The sequence below is a fragment of the Archocentrus centrarchus genome, unplaced genomic scaffold, assembly GCF_007364275.1.
Source record: "Archocentrus centrarchus isolate MPI-CPG fArcCen1 unplaced genomic scaffold, fArcCen1 scaffold_37_ctg1, whole genome shotgun sequence".
In the NCBI taxonomy this organism is placed as follows: domain Eukaryota; kingdom Metazoa; phylum Chordata; class Actinopteri; order Cichliformes; family Cichlidae; genus Archocentrus; species Archocentrus centrarchus.
The window spans coordinates 2141320-2154366 of NW_022060264.1; positions in this window are offsets into that span (position 1 = coordinate 2141320).

The window sequence follows — 13047 nt, forward strand, 5'->3', positions numbered from 1 at the left end:
AAATAAGTAAATTGTACTTTTAGTTTATCAGAGTAGGGTTTCTGTTGCAGCATTTCTACTTCTTCCATATTATTATTATTTTTTTTTTTTAATGGAAAATAAACTACTAGAAACCTAAATTGAAACACACTAAGGCAAAGAAAACAGGAGCACAGGAACAGGTATGAGCACAGGAATGTAAATACAGACTTTGACAGACAAAGGGAGACTGTGACAATAAATACACAAGTGATTAAGGGAAGCTGGGGAAACACACAGCTGATCTAAATCACAGAAAACATGACAGGGAAGTTCAATTAAATACAAAACATTCAATTCAGTTTTATTTATATAGCGCCAAATCACAACAAACAGTTGCCTCAAGGCACTTTGTATTGTGGGTAAAGACCCTACAATAATACAGAGAAAACGCAACAGTCAAAACGACCCCTATGAGCAGCAACATGAGAGATGAGACCGACAAAGTAAAACGAGAAACAACTGAACACGGAGACAGGAACGCAGACTTGACACCACAAAGGAAGACACACACTGAGGAAACAATAAGCATAACACAGGGGGCAAGACACAAGAGGGATGGGACATCTATACTGGGAAAAACACGCAGAGGGAGAACTAAACTCTAAAGACACTGGGTGTCACGGTTGGGTGGTGTGGCAAGTAGGGTGGACCCAAAAGCAGAACTCCAAAACAGGACTGAATGTAGGTGAAGACTTATTTACAAAAATGATCCAAAAATACACACAAACTAGGTAACTTAATATACCTGAAGAACTGGTCAGATGGCAGACTGGAACAAAACCACACCTCCATGAGGGAGGACGTGACAAGGAACAAAGGGAAACGTAGACAATAAATACACCAGGAATGACGAGGAAAAACAGGAAACAGCTGGGGAGAAACAGGTGGACAAAATCATACAAATGAAACACAGGAAGCAAAACTCCACAAAACACACAGGGAACGCAAGACTGTCAAAATAAAACAGGAAACACCAAACAAGGTACACGCAGACTTAACACGGGGCTGGCACAGAGGAAAACTAAACATGGACCAAGGAACAGGGAAAAATACAGAAAAACAGACACAGGGGAGACAGGAACAAAGGGAACAAGAAAACCACAACTGATAAGGCCAGAACTAAAATGAATAAGGAAGACCAAAACAAAACTAGAAAATAACAAAACCCAGTGAAAACAGAACTAAACACAAAATGCTGGGCATAAGGCCCAGAACCATGACACTGGGAACTAAGAACAAACAAAGTATACTTGAAGAGCAAACACATGAAACAATATAAATATTAAATAAACCAAGAACAAACTAGGAACTAACTAACACACTAAGGAATACATGAAGAAACATTAAACAATCCAGAATATCACAAAGACTAACAAACTAAACTAAACTTCAAAGGTTTCAAGGAGAAATTATCTTTTTAGGCCAATTTCTTATTTAGCGTAATTGTACAAACATAAACATACTTGGTAATGCCGTTAAATTGGTCACTTTAGCATTGGAGTCTATGGGGCCTGACTGACCTTTGAAGCCAGCCTCAAGTGACGCTAAAGGAACTGCAGTTTCTTTTTTGCTGGTTTTTCAGTGCAATCAAATTGTCATGTGGCACAATCACATCCAGCCATGTTAAAAAGAAAATTTTCACAGTACCCTATGCAGTCCTGTAAAAAACTAAGTACACCCTTACTGCTTCCATAGAAATTAAGAAGGTAAGCCATGGTCAGGTGCTACTAATCAAATGCACTCAATTAACTGATCATCAGGAAGTGTGATCACCTCAATAAAGAAGCAGATGTTTTGGCAGTTTGCTGGTCTGGAGTATTCAGGGGGCTATTGAATAAATCATGAACTCCTCTAAATACCAAACTATTCTAAACGTGAGGCCATTTGTCCAACAGCCAAAGCTTGACTGAAATTTGGGTAATGCAATAGGACAGCGCCCCGAACCACACCAGTAAATCTACAACAGAATGTGTGAAAGAGAAAAGAATAAAGGTGTTGTCCCAGGCAAGATCCAGACTTCAACCCGATTGAAATGCTGTGGCAGGACTTTAAGAGAATTGTGGGTGAACAAATCCTGCAAACCTTAAAGGACCGAAGCAGCATTGTAAGGAAGAGTGAGCCAGAATTCCTCCACAATGACCCGAGAGACTGATAAAGTCATAAAGAAAACAAATTACTTCGAGTTATTGCTGGTGGTTCTGCAATCTGCCAAATCATGTGGTACTAAGTTTTTCACAAGACTCTCAAAACCCCAAATCTGGCAAATATTTGTGCGTCCAAAAACACTCCAGAAACTGTATAAACAAATTTTAGCAAGAATTTTACTTCATTATATGAAACTATACAAATATATTTGAGCTTAAAGTGAATGTAGTCACCAACCACAGCACATAGTAATATGCACTGTATTCATTTATCATTAATTTGACTATCACAGCATAAGAGTTTATATTTCCTAAATAGACTACTGAAAGGGGTTTAGATCTAATGTGCAGCCAGTTTGTCTGAAAGTGAATGGTTTGGATTAACATACATTACTGTGAACACTTTGAGACACCTGTTGTTGAGAACTGCAGCTATATGAATATAAAAAGAATTGAACTGAGTATTAAAGTTGTACTTAATATCGTCAGCTGAATTTGAATGAGTTGACAATTCCAGGAAAACAGATTGTCTCCTTTCTCTCATGACACAACTTGTGCTAAAACTACTCCAAAACAACAATTTGCAGTAGCCACATGGCACACAGTGTGAGGCCTGGGAGCTCGGGTAAACTCTGACAAATGAGCAATGTAGAATATGTGAACAGAAGGTCTGTCGACAGCTCCTCAGGGCCCTGTTCCCTCTATCACCATGGCAAGATTTTAATCAGCTGCAGCTGTAAAGGTTGTGCTTCCCATGCAGAATGTGTTTGACAGAGTTTTGAATATGTCTGTCTCCCAGATGGCTGCAGCTTGGGGAATAATAGGCTGATAAATCAGTAACCAGCCATTCCACACGATCACCTTCCCGATGCAGGATATTTCGATGTGGATGATGTCTCAGCCTGGCAGAAATGTAACACAGTGCAAATTCAAACTAGAACTCACCACCAAAGACTGCCAAAATGATTGAGCTGTGGAAAGAACACACAGTGGAAAAAATGATGGTTCCTGGTTGGAAAATTGAAGCCATTGTGGAAGTGCTTTTTGGAAGACCACCAGATGGCGATAGCTGCAATTGCAAAACGACTTCCGCTCCTACAGAAATCTATGGGGAAAAGGGTTTCTTTGTTGAAACACTTTGCTGCTGAGTTCATTGTTTTACTCATTCATTTGGCGTCATATTGATAAAAAAATTAAATCTATTTTGTAAATATCAGTAATACCTGTCTCAAATAGGAGGATCAGTCGTGGTATTTTCTGCTTCCTGGCTGGCTAGTGAATTGTCAATCACAAACTGTTAGCCAATAAGCAAGTGGTTTCACAGTCAGACCCACCCCCTCTCATCACATCTGGTTTCCTGCAACCAAGATGGTGACAGCAGAAATGTTCATTTGAGACATCAAAACTGGAGTTTTGAGAGCCAACTCACATCACGGTAGCCATTTTTTCTCCTGGCTATGGGAAAGCATATAGTATTTAAAGATAATAATAAAATAATGAGCATTAAGTTATTAAGATAATACTTTTCTGACCTTATAGTGTATGGATGCCTGGGAGCTCAAACAAAGAGCCTAACTTTATTCTAATATTCTGTCTTTCTCTAACTGCTTAGAATTCTTTTTACCATCCATATTCTCTGCCCGAAAATATTACCTGAATATTCAGATATTCATTTTGTTTGTTGGGTAGGTATTTGGGATTCAAATATTCATTTTTTAAATTTGTAAATAAATACCACTTCATATTATGATGCTTCAATTCATCTTGCTGCTGCCAGCTTTGAATCTTTGTTGCTATACAATTATTTTTTTCTCTAAAAACAAAACAAAACAACAAAAACAACAACAACAATAAACACTGAGCAAAAGAGATATAGATGGTATTGCCTTGCAATAGTCAGTCCTGCTTATAGACTGTATATAAAGGTAGCTGTAGAAATGCATGTGGATGCAGAAGTGCATTAAACCAGAATTTTTTCTTATCACCAGAAGACAGCCATGTCTATGAGAAAATGACCCTACAGCTGACTTGATCTATGACCTCAGTACATTTTTTCCTGATTAGTTTATGGTCTCAATTACCAGTTTTGAGTGCTCTTAAGACCAACATGATGTTAATTTTAGCTGGTCTGATGGCACATGATGGCCTCCACAATTTATCATGAAGTAGAATGGTACCATGAGCACAAAAAAATTACCATTGTACTTATTCGTAAAATAAATAGGTAGGAACAAAATCTCCACTGTGCTTCTCATCTGCAATTGTTGTGAGTGACATTTTCATCATCAGGAAAGACAGCTGTATCAAACTTACCTGTAGGTCATATAACAACAGACCACGTGATAAGCTTTTACAGTACAGAGCCAGTCTTTCAGCCTTTTCTAAAATGTTCTTGTGCAGTAGATCTTCAGGCTTTCTGAAGATGAAGTTTTTCTTTGGACATTGGCTGAGAAACCAAAAGATGAACCAGTGCCTACACATAACAATATTATATTACGAGGTAAAGACCATACAGTAATTCATTAATTAGCTGAAAAATTGGCATATCGCTGCATGGTGTGCAGTGTGTGCTTAAAAAGTGAGGAAAATGAACAAGTGGAGAACAAAAGAAGAAGCGACAGGCCTGAAAACTATAAACAACAGATGAAAAGTATTGAAGGTCATGTCCTTAAAAAATAGTAGAAATGCCAGCAAAGACCAGAGACAGGACCTGAGAGATGCATCAGTTCCCATCTACTGTTCACCTACACATCAGAAATAGTCTCGATGGAAGGATGGCTGTCAAGAAACATGGAGCATGTCAGGAGAGAGGCACAACAGTGAGCGTCTACAGCCATCTGTAAAACACAGTGGAGGCTCTATCATGATTTGGGGCTGTATTGCATCTAGTGATGTTGGGGATCTTGTCAAAACTGAGGGAAGTATCAGCACAGGAAAGTATTACCAGATTTAGATCCATCATGCAATATCATCTTGAAAGTCTGATTGCAGTGACTTCATTTTTCTTGTAACACACTTTTTGCACAGTACTGTACAGGGTCTATGACAGGTTTCAGTGTTTTGATGTCAGTGGCTTCTATCTCCTCCTTTGACCATCTTATTATCCCAGCATCTGATGAATGGCAGGGTGTAGGTGTTGACTGAGTCCTGACTCCTCAGGACTTGCCTTACTCTCCGCAGATACTTGGCCGTTGCAGTTTTCCTAGCGGCCTCTTCACGGTTCCCATTTGCCTGTGGGATTCCAAGGTACTCGTAGCTGTCCTCGCTGTCTATAATGTTTCCTTCTGGTAGTGCAATCCTCTCTGACTACCTTTCCCTTTCTGTTACCATCCAAATACACTTCTCCAGTCAGCCATTCTGGGTGTATCTTAGCCATTAGCAGCTGTTTCATTTGTGCTGCCCGGTGCTCATAGAGTGCAGTTAGCTTCTTTAGCCAGAGGTGTGGATCATGTCAGGGCCTAGTGTTGTCCAACTCTTCATATTTGAGACTGTGATGGTTACTTGATCCTCTTCAGGGTGGAGTCTGCTCTTAGATCCACTACTTTCCACTCCATTTTTTTTAAATGTAGTTGCACTTCATTTTCTGTCAATTGACTAGATTAATCCACTAACTTTAACCTTTGCTGATTTTGCATGACCACCTAGTCCAATAGCCTAAACTTTATAGACTGAAAACCCAGACAGTGAAAATATTCCAGTGTCTCTCAGGCTGTTCAGCTGATGGATGATCTCAGAGCAATGAAATCCAGAAATATCACAGCAGCCAGCAACAGCAAACAAAGAGAGAATCAAATTAGGATGTCACATATTAGTATCCCAAGAGGCTAAAAGATTTTTTAGTTTTTCAATTACAATGGGTAATTGCCACTAAACACCAAATGTCTGTCCTCTGCCTCACAATGGAAAGCTTTTGAAGACACTTTTAAATCAACTCTTGTCGCTGCTTGCTCTCTTATTCGGTAATTATGTTGAGAGATCACAGGACTGCTTCATTATAAATACTCCACAGTGGACCGCGGAAATGGAAAAGGACTGCAGAGTGCTTTAAATTGAAAATTTCTGTTCCCCATCCATTATTTTAAAAAGACATCTCACCATTGTCTTGCTGTGCACGTCGATGCTCTACTCAAAAAAAAACACAAAAAAAAAAACTTTCTTTTTTCTTTTTGTTCTTTGTCCTTTTGAAAAGCTAAAAAAAAATATCTTAATGTACCCTCATACTGTGGCTGTGTTGTGTTGTTTTCACAGCTTATGATATTTATCTATATTTTCTTTATGGGCTTTGATTTTGATATGTCTAATCTTTGATATCTGGCAACACAGGAATTCTGTTTAGCACTTGAAAACAAAAGGGGTTATCAAACGGTACGCTTCCCCTCAAACAAACAAATGAATTTTCTTGAGTAATAATGTTAATAAGTGGTCCGACATAACTGCAGATGTATGCATCAGCATGCTTCGAGCTTTGAACCAGGCTTCATGAAAACTCATTCTTCCATCAAAGCATTTTCTTCTTTATAGAGCGCTGCAGGGATCACATTGATTTTTCTTTTTTTTTTTTTGGAGGCCAGCCTGAGTTAGTATTACCTTGGTTCCACTGACGAAAAGCCACCAGGACTTTTCATTAGGCTTTTGGTGTCAGGGTCCTGGGGTTGTTCCCAGCATCTTTTTTTTTTTTTTTTAGTTTTGGACTTTGAGGGTTTGTTTATTTGAAGATCCCACGAGACTAATGGTTTGCCGTGAGTTTGTATTGTTGCTTGTTTATTTTCTCCTTTAAGTGTGTTTTATTTTGTTCCCTGCTCTGAGTGCTTTAGTTGTTCCTTCTACATGTGTCTAGTCTCCTGCGTTAAGTTCATTCACGTGTATGTGTTTTTCCATTTTTGTTATCACTTCCTGTTTGATTTTGTGAGTTGCTGTTCCAGGTGCTGTGCTTTTAGTTTTCTTTCCTGTGAAACTAACTATTCTTGGAATCTTCTAGAGCAGCTCTGCATAACTCTCATTTCAAAATAATTCTTCTCTCTTGGTGCACTCCTCAGTTCATCCTCTGTGATACAAGCTGTCTTTGCTCCTCTCCCTTTATGGCCACCCTCTGTATAAGCTGACTTTCTTCTGATTGGCTGTCCCTCGCAAAGAGAAGGTTTGAACAGCATCTGTGTTTAATATTCCATATCAAGCATATCTCCTCTCCTCTAGAAAAATCAGAGCAGTCTGAAACCATTTTAACATCTATGACAGAAAATATGAAAAAGCTTACAGGCATCTTTGTATTTCATACACTTTACCACTTCTGTTTTTATTTAGATGCATTTTTCCCTAGTATTTCATAAGATAAAGATCATTTCAAAGACTTTCAAAGACTAGTGGAAAACAATCCAATCTAACCCTGACGCACTACCAAATCCTTTGGCTGTGACTGTAGGTCATTTTAATATCCCTATCCCTGCTCTTACTCTCCAACAAATTAGTTTTAAAAATAACAGATCATTTTAGCTAGAGTTGGAAACCATATCAAATTAACAAACATGTTCCACTGAACTTTACCAAATTAGCAGTAATTTGTAAAAATGTGACACTTTAACATTAAACCTTGCTTGATTTTTTTTTCCATCCATCTAGAAACCAAATATTGATTAATGCTGATTTAAACAATTCAACACACACTTGCATTTAGCCACAAATCACTCACTTCTTACAGATAGTGCTCAAAGTCTTCTGTATGACACAGCTGCATAATCCATTGTGTTACAACAGCCAATGTCAGTGTATTTACTGAATCATTTGATCTTCAAGTTAAAAACATGCTTTATGTATGAAGAAGTGCATCTTTTTGAGATCTGGGAGATCCTTCAGACAGCTGCTATCACAGCGCTGAGAGCCCGGGGGGCACCAATACATGCTCCTGCGAGAACCCAAAAAAGCACAAATATTTATGTAACTGCTTAATACTTAACCCTTCCATTGTTAATACAATATCAATAAATCAATACCACAAAGCTTATGTTACATTTTCTACTGCTCCAGAGGGGAAAAGATCAATGAGGAGCCTGGATATAACTGGGTGATTTACTTTTGCTCCCCTGGGATTCTCTCTGTGAACTGATGGAATGACATAGGCAGGAAGATGTGAAACATATGAAACATGTGCAGCATGTGCAGGGAGTGAATCATTAATCAAAAGTTGTGAAGCATTTTAAGGATGGAGAAGGAAGTGTGAATATTAAGAGTAGATGAAGAATTCTGGGTATTCTTTGAGGAATCATTCAACTGGGGTTATAGTTTCATAGCTTAGTTGACTATTTCCATCAGTAATATTGCAATACGCCACAATAAATCATCAGACCATGAATGAGAAACAAAATGGCAGCTACAGTATGCCAAGAGGACTAAATCCCAACATCACAAGGGTTGTGACCAGCCTCACACCTTCCATAGGATGAAGCATTGAACAGAAGGACTTGGGCCCCAGATTGACATCGGGTAAAACCGTCTTTCCCATGCCTGCCTGATGGGGATTTGGTGCTGGGCTCTTCCCTTTTTGCTCACTGCTACTATAGGAAACCTTGTTAGTTTCCCCATTCATAATAATAATAATAATAATAATACCTTTAATTTATAACTCTACATTTTAAAAAAACCTCAAAGTGCTACAAAACAAAAAACATTATAACAAACAGTAAAAGTATAAAACACACTAAATAACAGACCACGGTGTAAAATTAAAATACACCAGGGTGTAGATAAAATAACTAACAATTATGCACACAAAGATTAAAAGCTCTTATAAAAAGAAAAGTCTTTAAGCCCTTTCTAAAACTGTCCAAAGTTTGAGGCACTCTCAGTTCAGATGGAAGCGAATTCCATAGATGAGGGGCAGCCACACAGAAAGCCCGGTCACCCATAGTCCGTAAATTTGTCCTTGGTATGAGAGAGTTTGTGTGAGCTGATCTCGAGGAGCGTGCCATACATTTTAAAGAAAGAAGTTAATTAAGAGAGGAAGGGGCATTGCCATAAACACATTGATAAGTAAGAAGAGCGACCTTATAGTCAATCCTGTAAGAAACAGGAAGCCAGTGGAGGGACTGAAGAGTTGGTGTAATATGATCATATTTGCGAACTCCCTTCAGTATCCGGGCCGCAGCGTTTTGAATGTACTGGAGTTTCTAAAGACTCTTGTTGGGGATACCAACAAAGAGTGCATTACAGTAATCCAGTCTGGATGAGACAAATGCATGGACCAGTTTCTCTGCATCTTGAAAAGTTAAGACAGGGCGGAGTTTTGCAATATTGCGAAGGTGACAGAATGAGATTTTACAAAGGTGGTTTATATGGAGTTCCAAGTTGAGTTGAGGATCCATCCTAACACCAAGACTGGTAACTGATGAGGAGAGAGGAATACTGTGTCCAAGAAAAGATATACTAACGATGGGTGATAATTTGATCTGGTGGGGAGTACCAATCATGATTGCTTCTGTTTTAGAGCTGTTAAGCTGGAGAAAATTATCTTCCATCCATCCCTTGATCTCCTCCAGACATTTGACAAGCCTTAGCAGCGATGGAGACGAAGATGACAGAGGTGCAGGTGGAAGAGGCTCATCAGCAGTGGCTTTAACATATAACTGCGTGTCATCAGCATAGAAGTGAAATGAAACACCATGTTTGTTTATGATCTGACCCAGAGGAAGCAGATAAAGATTAAACAAAACTGGTCCAAGCACAGATCCCTGGGGCACCCCACAGGTGACAATGTGGGGTTCCGATGTGGCATCGCCCAATGCAACACATTCAGATCGATTTGTGAGGTAAGAACTGAACCAGTCAAGGGCTGGGCCGGAAAACCCAGTGGTGTATTGAAGTCTGTGTAATAGGATGTCATGATCAACCGTGTCGAATGCCACAGATAGGTCCAGGAGGATGAGAACGGAGGGGAAACCATTATCAGCTGCCATCAACAGGTCATTCGTGGTCATTCTGCAGTGCGAAATCCAGATTGAAATTTTTCGTAGAGATTATTGCAACTAAGATGGTTTTGGAGATGCATTGCAACAGCTTTTTCCAGAACTTTAGAAATAAATGAGAGGTTTGAGATTGGCCTGTAGTTTACTAGGTTATCCGGATCAAGAGTAGGTTCTTTTAGTATGGGTCTGATACAGTGGCGGCTGGCCAGTAGGGGGCGCTTGGGCGCCGCCCCCTTTAAATTGTTTAGATAATAAATGATTTCTGAACTGCAAAATACTTAGAAATGTATTTATTCATACTGTGTGTCCAATAGACATGTTAGAATTTATTAAAATAGTAAATACATAATTCTATTTAATTGCTCACATTGTGCACACTTCCTATCCTATGTGCAGGGCGCCGTTCTAATGAGAGTGTATGTAGGCGCATCAACTTTTGGCAAGCAGGTGATCTGAGGCTGACTTTTAATTGGTTATTTAAGGTTTTCCACAGGGCGCAGCGCTCTGCGTCCCGGACACACCCATTCTGTTGTGTCATTACTGGTAGAGTGTCAGTACTGGCAAATTTTTTTTAAAACATTGTGTGATTGGACAATCCCCGATTCGACTCATTAGCGCAGCTGCAGTTCGTTAGGTCGATTCACGTTTACGTTTGCAAAGTGGAGTAGTTTCAAAATGAGAGAAAATTCTGTTTTGTCTTTACAAAAAAATGCTTTTACAAAGTGTTCACTTGAAGAAAAAAACAGGATAAAGGAGCTTGGACCGGATCGTCCCATTTTACAAATTCAGCAGCAGGCAAGTGATCGTGGACGATCCTACACGCGGGCTTTTTCCAGCTCTTCTTATGACAAGCGGAGTTGGCTAGCTGGATGTGATGTAAGCAATGCCTTTTACTGCTTTCCGTGTTTGCTATTTCAAAGTTCTGGCACAGAGGCAATGTGGACAACAACTGGGGTAAGAGACTTAAAACATCTTTCAGAAAAATGCAAACGGCACGAAAACAGCCGCAGCCACCTAGACAATGCAATGAAGCTAAGTTTTTGGGGGAAACTTAGCATTGCTCAACAGCTAGATGAAGGCTACAGGATTGCTGTTAGAAGGCACAATGAAGAGGTGACAAAAAATCGGCACATCCTTTCTAGAATAATAGACTGTGTTAAGTTTTGTGGAGCCTTTGAGCTGGCCTTGCATGGTCATGATGAAAGTAAGAGCTCTGAAAATCCCGGGATCTTTCATGGGTTGGTTGATTTTGTTGCTTCTCTTGATGGAGTACTAAAAGAGCACCTTGAGAATGCTACTGTGTTTAAGGGAACTTCGAAAACTGTGCAGAATGAGCTACTGGACTGTATGTTTTCTGTTCTGAAGGAGCATATAATCAAAGAAGCACAGAGCAGTGATTTTCTTTCTATCCCGGCAGACGAGACTGTGGATGTTGCTACGCAGTGCCAGCTTGTGCTTGTACTATGCTATATCGATGCCAAAAACACTGTGCAGGAAAGGTTTTTTGAGTTTATCCCTCTGCAGTCGGCTACAGCTGATTCCATTGCTACAGCCCTAAAAGAACGTCTTGCAACTATTCTTCCTGAGGATCAAAAGGCTAAGCTAATCTGTCAGGCATATGATGGAGCCAGCGTGATGCGAGGTGCCACTGCAGGTGTTCAGAAGAAGATACAAGATGTGTACCCAAATGCCCACTACATCCACTGCTATGCTCATCAGCTCAATCTAATAATGCAACAGGCTACTTCTCACATAACCAAAGTTAGAATTTTTTTTTCTAACCTTAGTGGATTTTCCAGCTTTTTTTCCAGATCATCCAAGCGCACAAGCGTTCTTGATAAAGTTGTGGCCCACAGACTACCAGCATCCAGCAATGTCAGATGGAACTTTCACAGCCGTGCCATCAATACTGTGTTTGAGCACAGAGAGGACCTCATCCGCTGTTTCCAAAGCATACAAGACTCTGGTGACTTTGACCCCATTACCGTCAGAGAGGCTGGAGCATCTGCCATGCTACTGGAGGATCAGGATTTTAAGTTCTTTCTGCAACTTTTCCACCATATCATGCCTCATGTGGACCTTCTCTATGCCAAACTCCAGAAGAAGGTCATAGATTCAGTCTGTATCCAGGAGAGCATCCAACAGTTCCAGCAGAACATTCAAAAGATCAGGTAATTGTTTAAATAGCTGATTTTCTTTTTCTTCTTCTTCTTCTTCTTCTTCATTATTATAATATTGTAAGTATTTCTCTTTGGCAGAAATTCTCTCCACGCCATGGTTGGACAAAGCAGTGTAGGTAGTAGTCAGCCAGTGAAGAAGCGTCGGACACTCAGTGTAGAAGACCATGAAAGGATTGCTGCAGAGGTGAGTTGTTGTGGAAAATCACTGTTACACTGGTTTATAGTAGTGTTATTTAATATATTAGGAAGATGTGCGTTGTAGTTAGAAATACCTTTAGTTGTGTCTATGCTGTGTAGGTATGTTGATGTAATGTTTGTCAGCATGATATATTATTATTTAAGTTGTACTAAAGTTTATGGGTAATGGGGAATAAAACATTTGGTTACTGAATTTTGTATAATCTTGTCCCACAAAAATGCTGTAACACATTTCATAACACAGCCTTAAAAAATGGCAGCAAATGTTATTAAAATCAGTAAGTTTATAAATAAAATGTGTTCTTTCTTTCTATGACTTAATAGAAAGGACAAAATAACATTTCATATTTAGAATGAAAAATGTGATTATAAAATCATAATCTTCATGTTTGTCCTTCTCTCTTAAGGTCTGTGATATCATACTGGGACACACCAGGGAGCGCTTTTCTTTCACAAACCACCTTGTTAGTGCCACACTCCTGCAGGGGGACAGATTTGAACAATACAACACAGCATTTCCTGAAGATGCACTGAGCAACACCTTAAAAG